The following is a 15,256-nucleotide window of genomic DNA, read 5'->3' on the forward strand; positions in this document are numbered from 1 at the left end:
TCCAGAAGCAGAGCACCCCTTCTACACAGCACACTGCTGAGGTTGACCCCAATTTTCCCTCACCCACCTTGTGTCTGGAGCTTACCCAGGTACTGTCTTTAGTTTCCTTGGGGTGTGCTCCATCTGCAACAGCCCTGTGTGCAAGGCTTCAAGGGGTCCTAGAGACCTGAAGTTTTCACCTTTTTGTCAAGTTATGAGAACAAACCCTGCATCAGATTTTTTTCTTTTTGGTACCTGTTTTTGGCTGTAGTATTTTTTATCATGGCGCCAGGGTAAGAAGTTATGTTTTTGGGGGAGAGGAGGGTATATGTTTTAAGGATTTACATGTATATACTGTTGCTCAAATGTGTTTCAGGCCTCTTTCACATGACTGATCCTGTCAGGGTTTCTCCTGCATGGAACGGGCGGATGCGTGGGCGCGCGTGCGCGTTAGCGCTGTTTGGCACTAGTGGTCCTATTTAAAGGAGGCTGCTGCATCTACTCGGTGCTGTTTGCCTGCAGCTCTGTACCCGAACTACCTGCTATCTGCCTGCTGTTGTGATATCTGACCCAGCTTCCGTCTGACCTCGCTGACCTCTCCTGCTCTGACCCTGGCCTGCTTGACCTTGTTTGGACTGTACCTCTGTTGCCGAACCTCTGCCTGCCTACACTTCTCTTCTGCCTGCTGTACTTACCTGTCTGTTTTTCCGTTGTGACCCGGCCCACCTGACTATTCTTCTGCTGTTCAAGTGTGCTGTAACCTATCCTTGCTGCCACTGCCTTGCCTGCTGATCGCTGCCTGCCTGTCTACCATCTTCTCTGCAGTTCCAACATCCAGAAGTAACCAGCCACTGCTTCCAGTCAGACACTCCTACCCCGCTGCGCTCACGGGGCCACTGTCTCCATTCCAGTGGTCCCTGAACCAGAGCTGTAAGAGAAGTCTTCTTCCATCAAGTCGGGCTCATCACCAGGTACCTAACAGATCTGTTCAGGACCGCCTGTCAGTTTTTTAGGCCGGCCTGAACGGATGCTCCATAGAGGTCTATGGAGCTTCAGATGTCAGTGGTGACATGCCTGCTGACATCCGACCCGCTCCGATCCGAAAAAGTGTGATGGAGGAAAAACCTACTTTTCCATCCGTCTGCGGATCGGATCGGGCGACAACGGACTCTGCGGTCCGTCGTCATCCAATCTCCCATAGGGGAGACCGGTGCTCTGACAGGTCCGTCCCTGCAAAGTGTGCGTAGACGGACCTGTCATCTACCTGCTCAGCAGGGATTGTCGGAGCGATCCCTGCTGAGCAAGCAGATGTCCACGGGGCGGATCATCACTGATCTGTCCCATGTGAAAGAGCCCTATCTCTACTGACTCACACGGACAATGCTCTTTTCTATGATAACTTCAATGTGGAGTGGCTTGTTGACTCCATCCTGGTCCTGTGCCCACCTGGTATTCCATGATGGAGTGTGAGTTGCCGGAGCCGCGATGACATCACTCCCACGGGTGGGAATGGGAGCCCATGGTTCCAGAATGGTGCTCTAATGCCCGGCACAGTGCCATGACGTTGCCGGCTGCATCAAGTGTGAATATCTCCTAAACCGTGCAGGTTAAGGAGATATTTCTATTGGGATGTTTGTGGGGGGGGGGAGGTTATGTTTTGTTATGTTGGTTATTGTGTGGTACACTGAATGGATCATCTTTGGAAAAAGGAAAGTCTTTCTTTTTATATTGCGGCTATACACTCTTGGATGCATATATCTAACCCATGGGAAAAATGGCTCCTCTGAAGATATATAATGTCAGAGGGTTAAATAGCCCCAGCAAGAGGTATCAAATATTGCAGGAATTGAAAAGCTGGTCATCAAATATTGTCTTTTTGCAGGAGACCCATTTTAAATGGTCATCCAGTGTTGGATTGAACTCTGAAAATTATCCAACCTGGTTCCATGGATATTCGCCTAATAAGAGATCTAAAGGGATAGCTATAGGAATCGATAGAAATACCCCTTTTGTTTTAAAAGCTATAGAGTCGGACTCCAAAGGGAGGTATTTATTTATTAAGGGCTTCCTGTTCAATAAAACATATATATTAGTTAATTTTTACTGTCCTTATACCAACCCCTGTCTTTTTTTTTAGAATAGTATTGAATAAATTGGAAAAATTTAAAGTGGAGGGTGATAATGGCAGGAGATCTCAATTTTGTATTTGATCCAGTTCTGGATACCCAACCTCTTTTTTTACACTCAGAAGGAAAATATCTTAACCACTTCAGCCCCAGAAGGTTTTACCCCCTTCCTGACCAGAGCGCTTTTTACAATTTGGCACTGCGTCGCTTTAACTGCTAATTGTGCGGTCATGCAATGCTGTACCCAAACTAAATGTGTGTCCTTTTTTACCACAAATAGAGCTTTCTTTTGATGGTATTTGATTGCCTCTGCGATTTTTTTTGCGTTTATAAAAGGAAAAACGCAGAAAATTAAAAAAAAATGATATTTTCTACTTTTTGTTATAAAAAATACAATAAACTAAATTTTAGTCATACATTTAGGCCAAAATGTATTCAGACACAAAAGTTATAGTGTCTACAAACTAGGGTACATTTTCTGGAATTTACACAACTTTTAGTTTATGACTGCCTCACTGCATCTCATTTCTGGAGGTGCTAAAATGGCAGGGCAGTAGAACCCTCCCCCCCCCCAAATGACCCTCATTTTGAAAAGTAGACACCACAAGGAAATTGCTGAGGGGCATGTTGAGCCCATTGAATATTTAATTTTTTTGTCCCAAGTCATTGAATAATAACAAAAAAAAAATGTAGAAAAAGTTGCCACTAAATGATATATTGCTCACACATGTCATGGTTATATGTGGAATTAAACCCCAAAATAAATTTTGCCGCTTCTCCTGAGTACAGGGATACCACACGTGTGGGACTTTTTGGGAGCCTAGCCGCGTACGGGGCCCGAAAACCAAGCACCGCCTTCAGGATTTCTAAGGGCGTAAATTTTTGATTTCACTCCTCACTACCTATCACAGTTTTGAAGGCCATAAAATGCCCAAATTACCCCATTTTGGAAAGTAGACAACCCAAGCTATTTACTGAGAGGCATGTGGAGTCCATTGAATATTTTATATTTTGCCACAAGTTGCGGGAAAATGACAAACTTTGTTGAGCCCATTGAATATTTAATTTTTTTGTCCCAAGTCATTGAATAATGACAAAAAAAAAAGATTTTACAAAAAGTTGCCACTAAATGATATATTGTTCACCCATGCCATGGGCATATGTGGAATTGCACCCCAAAATACATTCTGCTGCTTCTCCTGAGTATGGGGATACCTCATGTGTGGGACCTTTTGGGAGCCTAGCCGCATACGGGGCCCCGAAATCCAAGCACCGCCTTCAGGATTTCTAAGGGCGTAAATTTTTTATTTCACTCCTCACCGCCTATCACAGTTTTGCAGACCATAAAATGCCCAGATGGCACAAACCCCCCCAAATGACTCCTGAGTACAAGGATACCACATGTGTGGGACTTTTTGGGAGCCTAGTTGCGTACGGGGCCCCGAAAACCAATCACCGCCTTCATTATTTCTAAGGGCGTAATTTTTTTATTTCACTCCTCACTACCTATCACAGTAAAATGCCAAGATAGTGAGTATTTTGCAGCTCTCATTTGTATTTGAAGAAAGAAAAGAAAAATTTTTTTTTTTTCTTTTTTCAATTTTCAAAACTTTGCAACAAAAAGCGAGGTCTGCAAAATACTCCCCATACCTCTCAGCAAATAGCTTGGGGTGTCTACTTTCCAAAATGGGGTCATGGGGGGGGGGGTTGTGCCATCTGGGCATTCCATGGCCTCCAAAACTGTGATAGGCAGTGAAGAGTGAAATCAAAAATGTACACCCTTAGAAGGCATGAAGGCTTGGTTTTGGGGTCTCGCACACAGCTAGGCTCCCAAAAAGTCTCACACAAGTGGTATCCCCGTACTCAGGAGAAGAAACAGAATGTATTTATGGGTGTCATTTCACATATGCTCATGGCATGTTTGAGCAATATATAATTTAGTCACAACTTTTTGCAAAAAATTTTTTGTCTTTTTCCCGCAACTTGTGTCACAATATAAAATATTCCATGGACTCGACATGCCTCTCAGCAAATAGCTCGGGGTGTCTACTTTACAAAATGGGGTCATTTGGGGGGGGGGGTTGAAAACTGTCCTGGCATTTTATGCACAACATTTAGAAGATTATGTCATACATCACCCACTCTTCTAACCACTTGAAGACAAAGCCCTTTCTTACACTTTTTTGTTTACATAAAAAAAAAAATTTTTTTGCAAGAAAATTATACAAACATTATACATTTTTTTAAAGCAAAGGCCCTACAGATTAAAATGGTGGGTGTTTCATTTTTTTTTCACGCAGTATTTGCGCAGCGATTTTTCAAACCCATTTTTTGGGGAAAAAACACATTTTAAATTTGAATGCACTAAAACACACTATATGGCTCAAATGTTTGATGAAATAAAAAAGATGATCTGAGGCTGAGTACATAGATACCAAACACGACATGCTTTTAAATTGCGCACAAACGTACAGTGGCAACAAACTACATAAATTTTTAAAAGCCTTTAAAAGCCGTTACCATTTACAGAGGAGATACTACTAAACGTACTGCCCTCGATCTGATCTTCGCAGTGATACCTCACATGCATGGTGCAATTGCTGTTTACCATTGACGCCAGACCGACGCTTGCGTTTGCCTTTGTGCGAGAGCAAGGGGTGGACAGGGGTGCTTTTTTTCTTTTTCTTTTTTCTTTATTATTTTTTTTCTTTTTTATCTTATTTTTAAACTGTTCCTTTCATTTTTTTTTTTTTTTATAACTTTTATTGTTATCTCAGGGAATGTAAATATCCCCTATGATAGCATCAGGTAGTGACAGGTACTCTTTTTTGAAAAAAAATTGGGGTCTATTAAACCCTAGATCTGTCCTCAAAGCATCTGACCACACCAAGATCAGTGTGATAAAATGCTTTCCCAATGGCACTGATAACATCCAGCGAAATTGAAATCATGAAATCCTCGTAGCTTCCGGTTTCTTAGGCCATAGAGATGATTGGAGCCATTCTGGTCTTTGATCAGCTCTATGGTCAGCTGGGCGAATCACTGGAACACCTGCATTCTCAGGTTCCCTGTTGGGACAGGAGAGCCAGAGAAAACCATAGAAGATGGTGGGGGGGGAGAGACATTCCCTCCCACTGCTTGTAAAAGCAGTCTAGAGGCTAATTAGCCTGAAAGCTGACCACTGGCTGAAATTATACCAAGATGATACCTAAACCTGCAGGCATCATTCTGGTATAACCACTCAACGTCCAGCAACTTACCAGTACGTTGCTGGTCCTTGTTGGGCATATATTGTAATCTTTTTTCATGCAGCCTGTGGGCTGAACAAAAAAAAGAGATTGATCGGTGGGTATGCCCACCATTATAATACCTCGCTTCATCCACCCACTTCTAATGACGGGCATACATGCACCATTTATATATGCCGAAGCATGGGGGCATCCGCCCCAAAAGGTAGGAGCAAATTGCTCTTCTCCGCCCCTGCTGCCCCCATGTCTCAGCATATATGCTCTTTTTTTTAACTGTGGTGGTGAAATCACCTCCTACAGCGCTGGAGTCATGGCTTTATGTATCGTGGGAGCAAACGCTGCTGCTGTCAAGACACATAAATCTGCGCTGTAACTGAATGGCGTACCTGCTAAGCAAAGGATGGTTAACAATAAAACAAAGTAACATTGCAGTATAACAGTAAGAATTACCATACCTACAAAGCAAATACAAAAAAAAAAATAGTAAATCTGTGTAAATAGCAATCTGTGCCTAAAATATATATATGCCGAAGCATGGGGGCATCTGCCCCAAAAGGTAGGAGTAAATCACTCCTCCACCCCTGCTACCCCTATAAATGGATAAATGGCATAACTGAAAACAAAAACACGGTTAATAACAAAACACAGTAAACGGTAAAGTATAAAAAAAAAATCATACCTGAAAAGCATGATTAAACATAATAACAATAAAACATTTCAGAATAGAATACAGTAAAAAAAGAGCAGAACAATAGAGAGAGAATAGAGAGAGGGCAATAAAACAACAATAAAACAACAATAACATTTTTTTTTATCATTTTTTGTGTTTTTTTACTTTTTTTTGTAACTGTAACTGTTGTAACTGTAACTGGTTCCAGGTTTGGGTTTCTCAAAATGTGATGGCATCTTGGGAGACCCTGTGAAAGTGTGCCTAGTCTGTGCAGTGCTGTACCCTACACTAATACTCAACTAGTGTATAGTAGCCTTCAAAACATTCACCAATGCAAAGACCAGGATTGTCAGGACGGAAGGGACAATAATAGTGGGTGTCATGCCTATATCCGCGCTTGCTGCAGACACAAAATCTTCTTTGGGGGGTTCGTTGGGTAGGGGTACTTGGGAGGACATAAGAAAAATGCCTCTTATGCAGCCGGCTTACTGCATTTGGTTGGGGAAGGTGAGGTGGAGCACCGTCTGGAAACAGAAGGGCTCTGACGATCTCTTCCTGGAATTTAAGGAAAGATCCAGCCCGTCCCTGAAGCTCTGTATAGCACATGAGCGTTCAGCAAAGCCAATTGAAATAAATAAACAGACACTTTCTTGGCAACTAGGTACGGTGCCAACAACTGATCGTTGAGGTCCACCCCTCCCATGTTAAGGTTATATTCATGGACACAGAGGGGTTTCTCCACAACACCAGTCGCCATAGTAATTTGGACCGTCGTGTCTGCATGAAGGGAGGTAAGAATGAAAACATTCTTATTATCCGTCCACTTCATAGCGAGCAAGTTATTACACTTCAAGCAGGCTCTCTCCCCCAGCCTAAGACGGGAATCTACAAGCCGCTGGGGAAAGCCCCGGGCGATTAGGTCGCACAGTGCCACATGCTCCAATCTGATGATCAAACAAGTGACTAAAAAGTGGAATGCTCATGTAATAATTGTCCACGTGCAAGTGGTACCCCTTTCCGAATAAGGGTGACACCAAGTCCCACACAATCTTGTCAGTGCTTCCTATGTAGTCAGGGCAGATTGTCGGCTATACGTGGCTATCTTTGCCCTCGTAAACCATAAAACGACATGTATAGCCTGTGGCCCTGTCACAAAGCTTATACAATTTTAGCCCGTATCTGGCACGCTTGCTGGGAAGGTCCTCTTTAAATGAAAAGTGGCCAGAAAACTTAATCAGGGACTCATCAATGCAGAAAACTTGACGGGGAGTAAACAAGTCTGCAAAACGTTGGTTGAAGTGGTTTACGAGGGGCAGAATTTTGTAGAGTTGATCGTATCCAGGGTCTCTACAAGGACGACAGAGTTCATTGTCATTTAAATGCATGAACCGCAAGATCTGCTCGTATGGTGCCCTGGTCATGGAAGCAGAGAACAAGGGCATATGGTGAATTGGGTCAGTGGACCAATATGACCGCAACTCACTCTTTTTAGTTATGCCCATGTTGAGGGAAAGGCCTAGAAAGGTCTTAAATTCGGAAACCATAATTTGTTTCCAATCTCTGGCATGTGTTGACCAGTGTACAAATTGCTTTGGTCCACAATAGATCTATAGAAATCTTCGGTGAAAAACAGTGAATAAAAATCAAGTGACGTAAAATCAATTGTTTCCACCTGAATGCCGGGTTGGCCAGTAAATGGGAGAAGTACGGGTGCTGCAGAAGTGGTGGGTTCCCAATTAGGATTGGCGAATGCAGCAGAAATGGCACTATGGGCATGATGGGCCTATGTTCATCTTCTTGGTGGCAATAGGACACTACTTGTGCTTGCCACCTCACCAGCTTGAACTGCATTTATGGGACTTGCCACGTCACCACATAATACTGCAGTGCTGGCTTGACTACAGCCATGGTGTACTAGGCTGCTGGTGCTTGCCAGTTCACCAGAAGGATGAGCGGCACTATTACTGCTCTGCTCCATACGAGGGACCTGCGGTTCTTGCACCTCAACGACAGAAGAAGAAGATCCGGGTCTGGTACGCCTAACCTTGGCAGGAACCACAACTTCGTCATCAGAGATATCTGTCATGGAGCCACTGTCATCTACAGGATATTATTCTGAGCCTTAATCTGACAGATGAGTGACTTCTTCTTCACTATCTACCATGCTCAGAAACGTTTAGGCCTCTTCACTAGTGTACCTTCGATTTGCCATTTTGGGCTCTAAATTTAGTGGTACACTAGTGAAACTCACAGGTAAAAAAGTTCCTGACTCTTAGCGACTGTATAAAAACGCTACAAAAAAAACTGTTAGCGATCGCAGGGATCAGGCCTGACTGCGAACGCTGCAGTTATGTGTGTTTAGTGTTTTGTAGGTGACAGTGATCGATCGAAACTGCACTTCGGTTGGCTGGGTTGGGTGGAGGGGCAAAACGCAGGTTCTAGCTGGTATCTGGGCTGATCCCGCTAACACTGCATTTTTGGGAACCCTAAACTGCTGGGGACGCTAGTATAGATCTGATTAGATTAGATATCGATCCGTTCAAATACTATACCACTAAGGGAGGTGTATGTTACGTGCGTGGGTATTAGCGGTACTGGCACTAACCTGACGCAGCCTGGGGTGAGGCAGACCCTAAAACCTAACTTATATCACCTGCCGGGTGATCAGGGGGTTAAACCAGTGCCCTGACACTGTAAAAAACAAACTAACTAACCAGTGTACCCATAACAGTTATACGGTGATCACTAGTGAAAGGGTTAAACTAGGGGGCAATCAGGGGGTTAAAACCTTTATTAGGTAGTATATGGGGGTACCTGACGGTATAAAAAGCTGACGGCGAACCTAAATACTTACCTGCCTAACTAGCGTCACCTGTGACACTAATGCAGCGATCTGAAAAACAATTGCTTATTGACACTGGTGACAGGGGGTGATCACGGGGTTAAACCTTTATTAGGGGGGTACCCTAGACCTAAAGGGGCCTAAGGGGCCTACCACTAACTGCCCTACTACTTACAGTATAACAGTCACAAATTACACCAATGCAGTAATCTGTAAAAACAAAAAAAATTTTATTGGGGGGTGATTGGGGGGTGAAAAGTGTGCCTGCGTGTTCTACTGTTAGTGTAGTGTTGGTGCAACTCACATGGATGTCTTCTTTCTTCGGGAGCCATAACAAAAAGGCTCCACGAGGAGAGATTACATCACTTCCTCTGCTTCTGTTTACATTACAGAAGCAGGGGAAGTTTTCCATTCGCCGGGAGAAATCGCGAGGGGGTGGACATGAATCAGTGGCATCCCCCTCAGCACGGATCGCTCCTGGATAAATGCCAACCGCCCGTGGGAGGCAAGTAACGTACCCGTATGTTACTTTGCGTGCCTGTGCCATTCTGCCGACGTATATCGTTGTGAGGCGGTCGGCAAGTGGTTAAGGTAGTCAAATGAAAACTACATCAGCAGCAACTAGTGGAGGCATGGAGAATTTTACACCCTAGGGGGAGGGACTTTACATATTACTCTCAGGTACACTCCTCCTACTCAAGAATTGATTATATTTTCCTGGTTCCTTTTCTGGAAGGGCTACTGAAGGTAGAAGTGAAATCAATAATCCTCTTGGATCATGCCCCAGTCATGGCTAGCTCCTCCTACTCAAGAATTGATTATATTTTCCTGGACTATCAGCTTCTGGAAGGGCTACTAAAGGTAGAAGTGAAATCAATATCTCTCTCGGATCATGCCCTGGTCATGGCTAGCTTGGACTTAGAGGACATACTGGATAGGCAAAGATCCTGGAGGTTAGATGAATCTCTCTTAGGCCGCGTACACACGGGTGGACTGTTCGCCCAACTTAGTTCGTCAGACAATCCGACAAACAGTCCGCTCAAAATTTGCATGAACGGACTTGACCACACACGATGAGCAGACAGTCCGCTGAAAGCGTGCGCGATGACGTGAACGCCACGTACGACGGGACAAGAAATTCGACGTCCAATACACTGCAATGCAACCTTCGCCGTGTAAATCCTTTCTGAGCATGCGCGAAACTTAGTCTGTCGAACGAGCCTACACACGAGTGGACTGTCCGTTGAAACCAAGTTTGGGCGGACAGTCTTATGGAAATTCCGAAAAACTTTGTTCGTCAGACTGTCCGCTGAAACAGCCTGCTGAAGCCCACACACGAGCGGACTGTCCGCTGAAACACTGTTCAGCGGACAAAGTTGGGCGAACAGTCCGCCCGTGTGTACGCGGCCTCATATGATCACTATATATCTGAGGCTTTCAAAATAGATCTGAATTTGTTTTTTAAGAGAGAGAATATTGTGCCAACTGTATTGTGGGAAACCCATAAAGTATTTATGAGAGGGAGATTAATGGCAGAAGGGGTTAAGAGAAAGAAAATGTGGATGGTGCAAAAACAACTGATCCTGCAGGAAATCCAGAGGCTGGAACGGTTGCATAAAGGGTTAAATAATTGTAAAATAATGGTTGAATTAACAGGAAAGTGAGAGGCATTGAGGGATTTGCTGGGACAGGATACTAGACAGGTATTTCTGAAGTCAGCTAAAAGGCAATATGAATTTGGTAATAAACCTGGGAGACTATTGGTGGGGGCAATTAAACTTAGACGGAATCTCAATTATATCGCAAAAATAAAAGATAAAAAGGGAGGGATGAAATATTCAACTAGAGATATCAGTAACATTTTTCTAGAGTATTATCAATCACTATATAAAGTAAGCGACAGTCAGATTGCGATGATAAACAAAATAGAAGGAATAAAATTGAACAGTATCTTCGGAAGATAGAACTACTATATCAGAAGAAGATTGTTAGTGATATCTCTAAGGAAGAGATAAAGCAGGCAATTAAAAACAGTAAGAGTGGGAAAAGTCCAGAGCCAGATGGGTACATGTCCCTATATTTAAAAAAAAAATTCTTTGGAACCCTGACGCCCTACTTCCTTCTATATATGAATTCCATTGGGGGAGGAATGAAAATACACAAGGAAGCTTTGGGGCCTATATAACAATCTTGGTAAAGGAAGGGAAGGATCCAACATTATGCTCCAGCTTTAGGCCAATCTCCCTGATTAATGAAGATGTAAAAATGTATGCAAGGATCTTGGCTGAAAGATTGTATATGCCAGATATGTTAGATGTATAGAGAGGGATCAGGCAGGCTTCGTCCCCGGGAGGTAAACAAGGGATAATATATTAAGGACAACCCTTTTAATGCATGAAGCAAAAAAGGGAAAGAAATATGTTATTTTCCTTTGGGTATATATGTTGCAGACACTATATATATTTGGCCTAGGCCCATGAATGCTTAGGTAGATAGAGGCTTTATATTCCAATCCTATGGTCCAAATTCACGTGAATGGAACTTTGTCAGACAAATTTAGGCTCTATAATGGGACGTGCCAGGGATGCCCACTCTCTCCTCTACTCTTTGTGTTCTCTCTAGAACCCCTCCTAGCATCTATAAGAGAGAATTATGAAACTGAAGGTATAGAGGACTCTGGGCAAGAGCATAAGATATCTGCGTTTGCAGATGATATTATGCTATATATAATGAACCCTTAGCAATCACTCCCAAAGATCCTGGAAGAATTGGGTGAATACAGGGTGGTTTTCGAATTTTAAGATCAATAGGGAGAAAACTGAGATAATAAATATTTGTGTCCCCCCCAAAGGAGAGAAGAGAACTTAGAGCTCTTTTCCCCTTTGTGTGGAAGGAAAAAGGACTAAAATATCTGGGAGTATTTCTATCAGTTTCAACAGCAGACTTATACCAGGATAATTATTTATCTCTTTTGAATAAAATTAAACAAGACCTGAAGCGTTATCCTGCACATAGACTGTCATGGTTTGGTAGGATAAGTGTAATCAAAATTATGATCCTCCCGAAAGCCCTATACATCTTTTAAAGCCTTCTGATTAATATCCCAGGGGGCCAATTTTAGAATTATTAGATCCTTGCTGCAGAAATGTGTATAGAATAGAAGAGGAAGTCATATTTCCTATAAAATAATGAGTAGATCTAAAGATAATGGGGGGGGGGGGGGGTGTGCTTCTCTCAGATCTTCCAAAATGCCATGCAGCAGCAGTACTGAGGAGAATCACGGATAATATGAGTAAAGTCGCCCTAGGAATATAGAGGTCTCCCTAGAGAAATGGTCCCAATTACAACAGAAACATTAAGAGCATGGGATATAGTACTCAAGGGTACGACAGGGCAATACAATAACCTTTTTATGCCCTTGATGGGAAATAATTATTTCCCCAGGGAAAGATAATAAACTGTATTTAAAATGGACCCATTGGGATCCATCAAGACTAAGTTATGGACTATGTCCATTCCACCTCAATGGACACCATGATAAAATAAATTAATTATAAACTATTGACTAAGTGGTACCATGCAACATACAAAATGCATAAAATGAATCATGATCTTTCACCTTTATGTTGGAGGAAATGTGGGAAGGAAGGAACCCATGCTCATATATGGTGGCAGTGTAGTTTGATCCAGCCATACTGGGTGGAAGTATTGTATCTAATTAAAAAGATTGACGGGACAGAAATAGAATTAGATCCCTGAAAATGCTTGTTCTATGCGATTGGGGGTTCTAGGAGGAAGTATAGAACAGTATTTACTCCATTTCTGCTGAATGTAGGGAGAGCACTAATCCCAAAACATTGGAAAACAAAGGAAATACCAATGATAGCCTGTTATTGGCTATCACAGTAATCATTCACTCTATAGTCAATCCCTTTTTCTTTTCTGTGAAAAGGAAAATATACATTGTATCTTTTCCTCCTCACTACAGGAGGTGTCTGTATGAATAAAAATGGTCTGTTGAAAAAGAAAAAAATTATAACTAAAGGCAATTTTTTTTTTTGTTTTGGATACAGTGGAGAGGGATTAGAACACCTATCATTTTTTGTTGTTGTCTTTGCCCCCGTTAAGGAGATAACCCTCTCTATTTGTCCTGTTTACCATTATCATTGTGTCAGGGCTGGGCTCAAACCTTCCTTCTCAAAGCTGGCTGCTCAGCTGTTGGCTAATTGCAAGCTCTCCACAGTGATTCACCTGTTGATTATATCCTGCCTACTTAAGCCATCCAGCCCAGATGATCTCTGCCTTCACCCTGGTCACATCTCTACAGAGGCTCTCCTGTGTTCCTGTTAAAAACTTGCTTGGCTGACACTCCTTCTGGCTCCAGATCCTGCTTGCTGTTTTGCTACTCTGTTCTCTGGCTCCCTGACGTTTTGGCTTGTCTGACTATCTGTTCTGGTTCCTGAACTCTGGCTATGTTTTGACTAAGTTTACTCTGTTTACCTTTTTATTATTATTATCAAACAAGTGTGATTTAACTGTACTTTTGTCTCAGTCTGATTCATTGTTTCTTTTAGGTCCATAGCCTGGGTCCCAGGGGTCCCCAACCACAAGGCTGCGGCCCTCTACATGGTCGTGGCCTCTCTGCAGCTGTACAGCGGGAAGCACGGGAGAGCCAAAGAGCAGGCTGACAGCACAGGAGAGATGACATCATCTATCACTGTCCGCCCTGCATCACTGCTGTTCCGCCCTCACTGTGCAGCTGCGGACAGCAGAGATTACATCTCTTACTGACCGCCCTCTCGCTGGTGACCCTGATGTAAGGAGTGGCTCTCTGGGGATCCTGATGTAAGTTGGGGTGGCTCTATGAGGACCCTGATGTAAGGGGGGCTCCCTGGGGACCCTGATGTAAGGGGGTCTCTCTGTGGACCCTGATGTAAGTTGGGTGGCTCTCTGGGGACTCTAATGTAAGGGAAGCTCTCTGGGGACCATGATGTAAGGGAGAGCCTCTTTGGTGACCCTGATGTAAGGGGGCTCTCTAGGGACCCTGATGTAAAGGGGAGGCTCTCTGGGGACCCTGATGTAAGGGGGGTTCTCTAGGGACCCTGATGTAAGGGGAAGGCTCTCTGGGGACCCTGATGTAATGATAATATATATAATATATAATGTAACGTAAGACACTAAGTGAGTTTAATTACCACCTTAATCAGCCACAGAACCAGAAAAATGTAATTAATGTGTTCGTGTTTAAAGGGATGAGGTGACATGTGTATGCCTGCCCAAGCGCATTCCTTTTTTTACTTTGCTGCTATGGGCTCTAGCCCCAGATCTTTTGTAGACCTAGCAACGCCCCTAGTTCTGGCACAAGTGTTTATTTTTTCAACAGTTTATTTTTACTGTGTAGTTTGCAGCCAAGTTTTTCCTTAAAGTGTATTTGCATATTTGCAGCCCAACTGGCATAACAACCACTTTAATTTTGTTACATGTTCTCATTTACATAGCATAACATTTTAAAAACAGCTGACTACCAATTTAATGCTCTTTTCTGAAAACTTTAGCACTAAAAATGCAGTGACGCTTTATGGCTTTCAGCAAATCACAAGACAATTGTAAACAATGGATAGCTTCCATTCATGCCTTTCATTGTGTGCTATTGTGTTGATCTCTGTGACTGATCACAGTGATAACATGGTGCACACAGGGCCAAGCACAGCCTATCTGTACCATGTGATTAGCTGTGGCCAATCAAAGCTAATCACAATAGTAAACACTGAATGAATAGATTTCATTCACAAAAAAATGGTTCTTATAACAGTAAAATTTACTGCTATAACCGATTATAGCATGTTAATCCTGATCACCCCCCTAGAGTAGTACAGTGCTGCTATGGTAACACTGCATTGCTCTGGTCACAGTATGTAAAAACAATTACCAAAAAATATTTTTTTTATTCCTTTTTACATACTGTCATCAGTCAGTGTCCCTGATCTCCACCACACCAGTTATATGATGATACTGTACTGTTAGTGATAGCGTGTGAAAAAAATAGTGAAGAATAATTGTGGAAAAAAAAAGTTTTATTTTTTTCATTTACCAAAAAATTGTGACAAAACATTATAAATTCTAAAAACTCTCCATGCCTGCTTACTAAATACATTGGACTGTCTACTTTCCAAAAATTAGTCGTTTGGGGGGTATTTGTACTGTCCTGCCATTTTTCTGCCTCAAGAAATGAGATAGGCCATCAGTACATCGGGATTGATCAATTTACAGTTATATATACACCATAGTTTATGGCTGGGTTCACACTGAGGCCGCGTACACACGCGGGAACTGTTCGCTCAACTTTGTCCGCTGAACAGTGTTTCGGCGGACAGTCCGCTTGTGTGTGGGC

The sequence above is a fragment of the Lithobates pipiens genome, unplaced genomic scaffold (genome assembly GCF_037356315.1).
Source record: "Lithobates pipiens isolate NorthernLeopardFrog02 unplaced genomic scaffold, aLitPip1_a1.2 Scaffold_16, whole genome shotgun sequence".
NCBI lineage: Eukaryota > Metazoa > Chordata > Amphibia > Anura > Ranidae > Lithobates > Lithobates pipiens.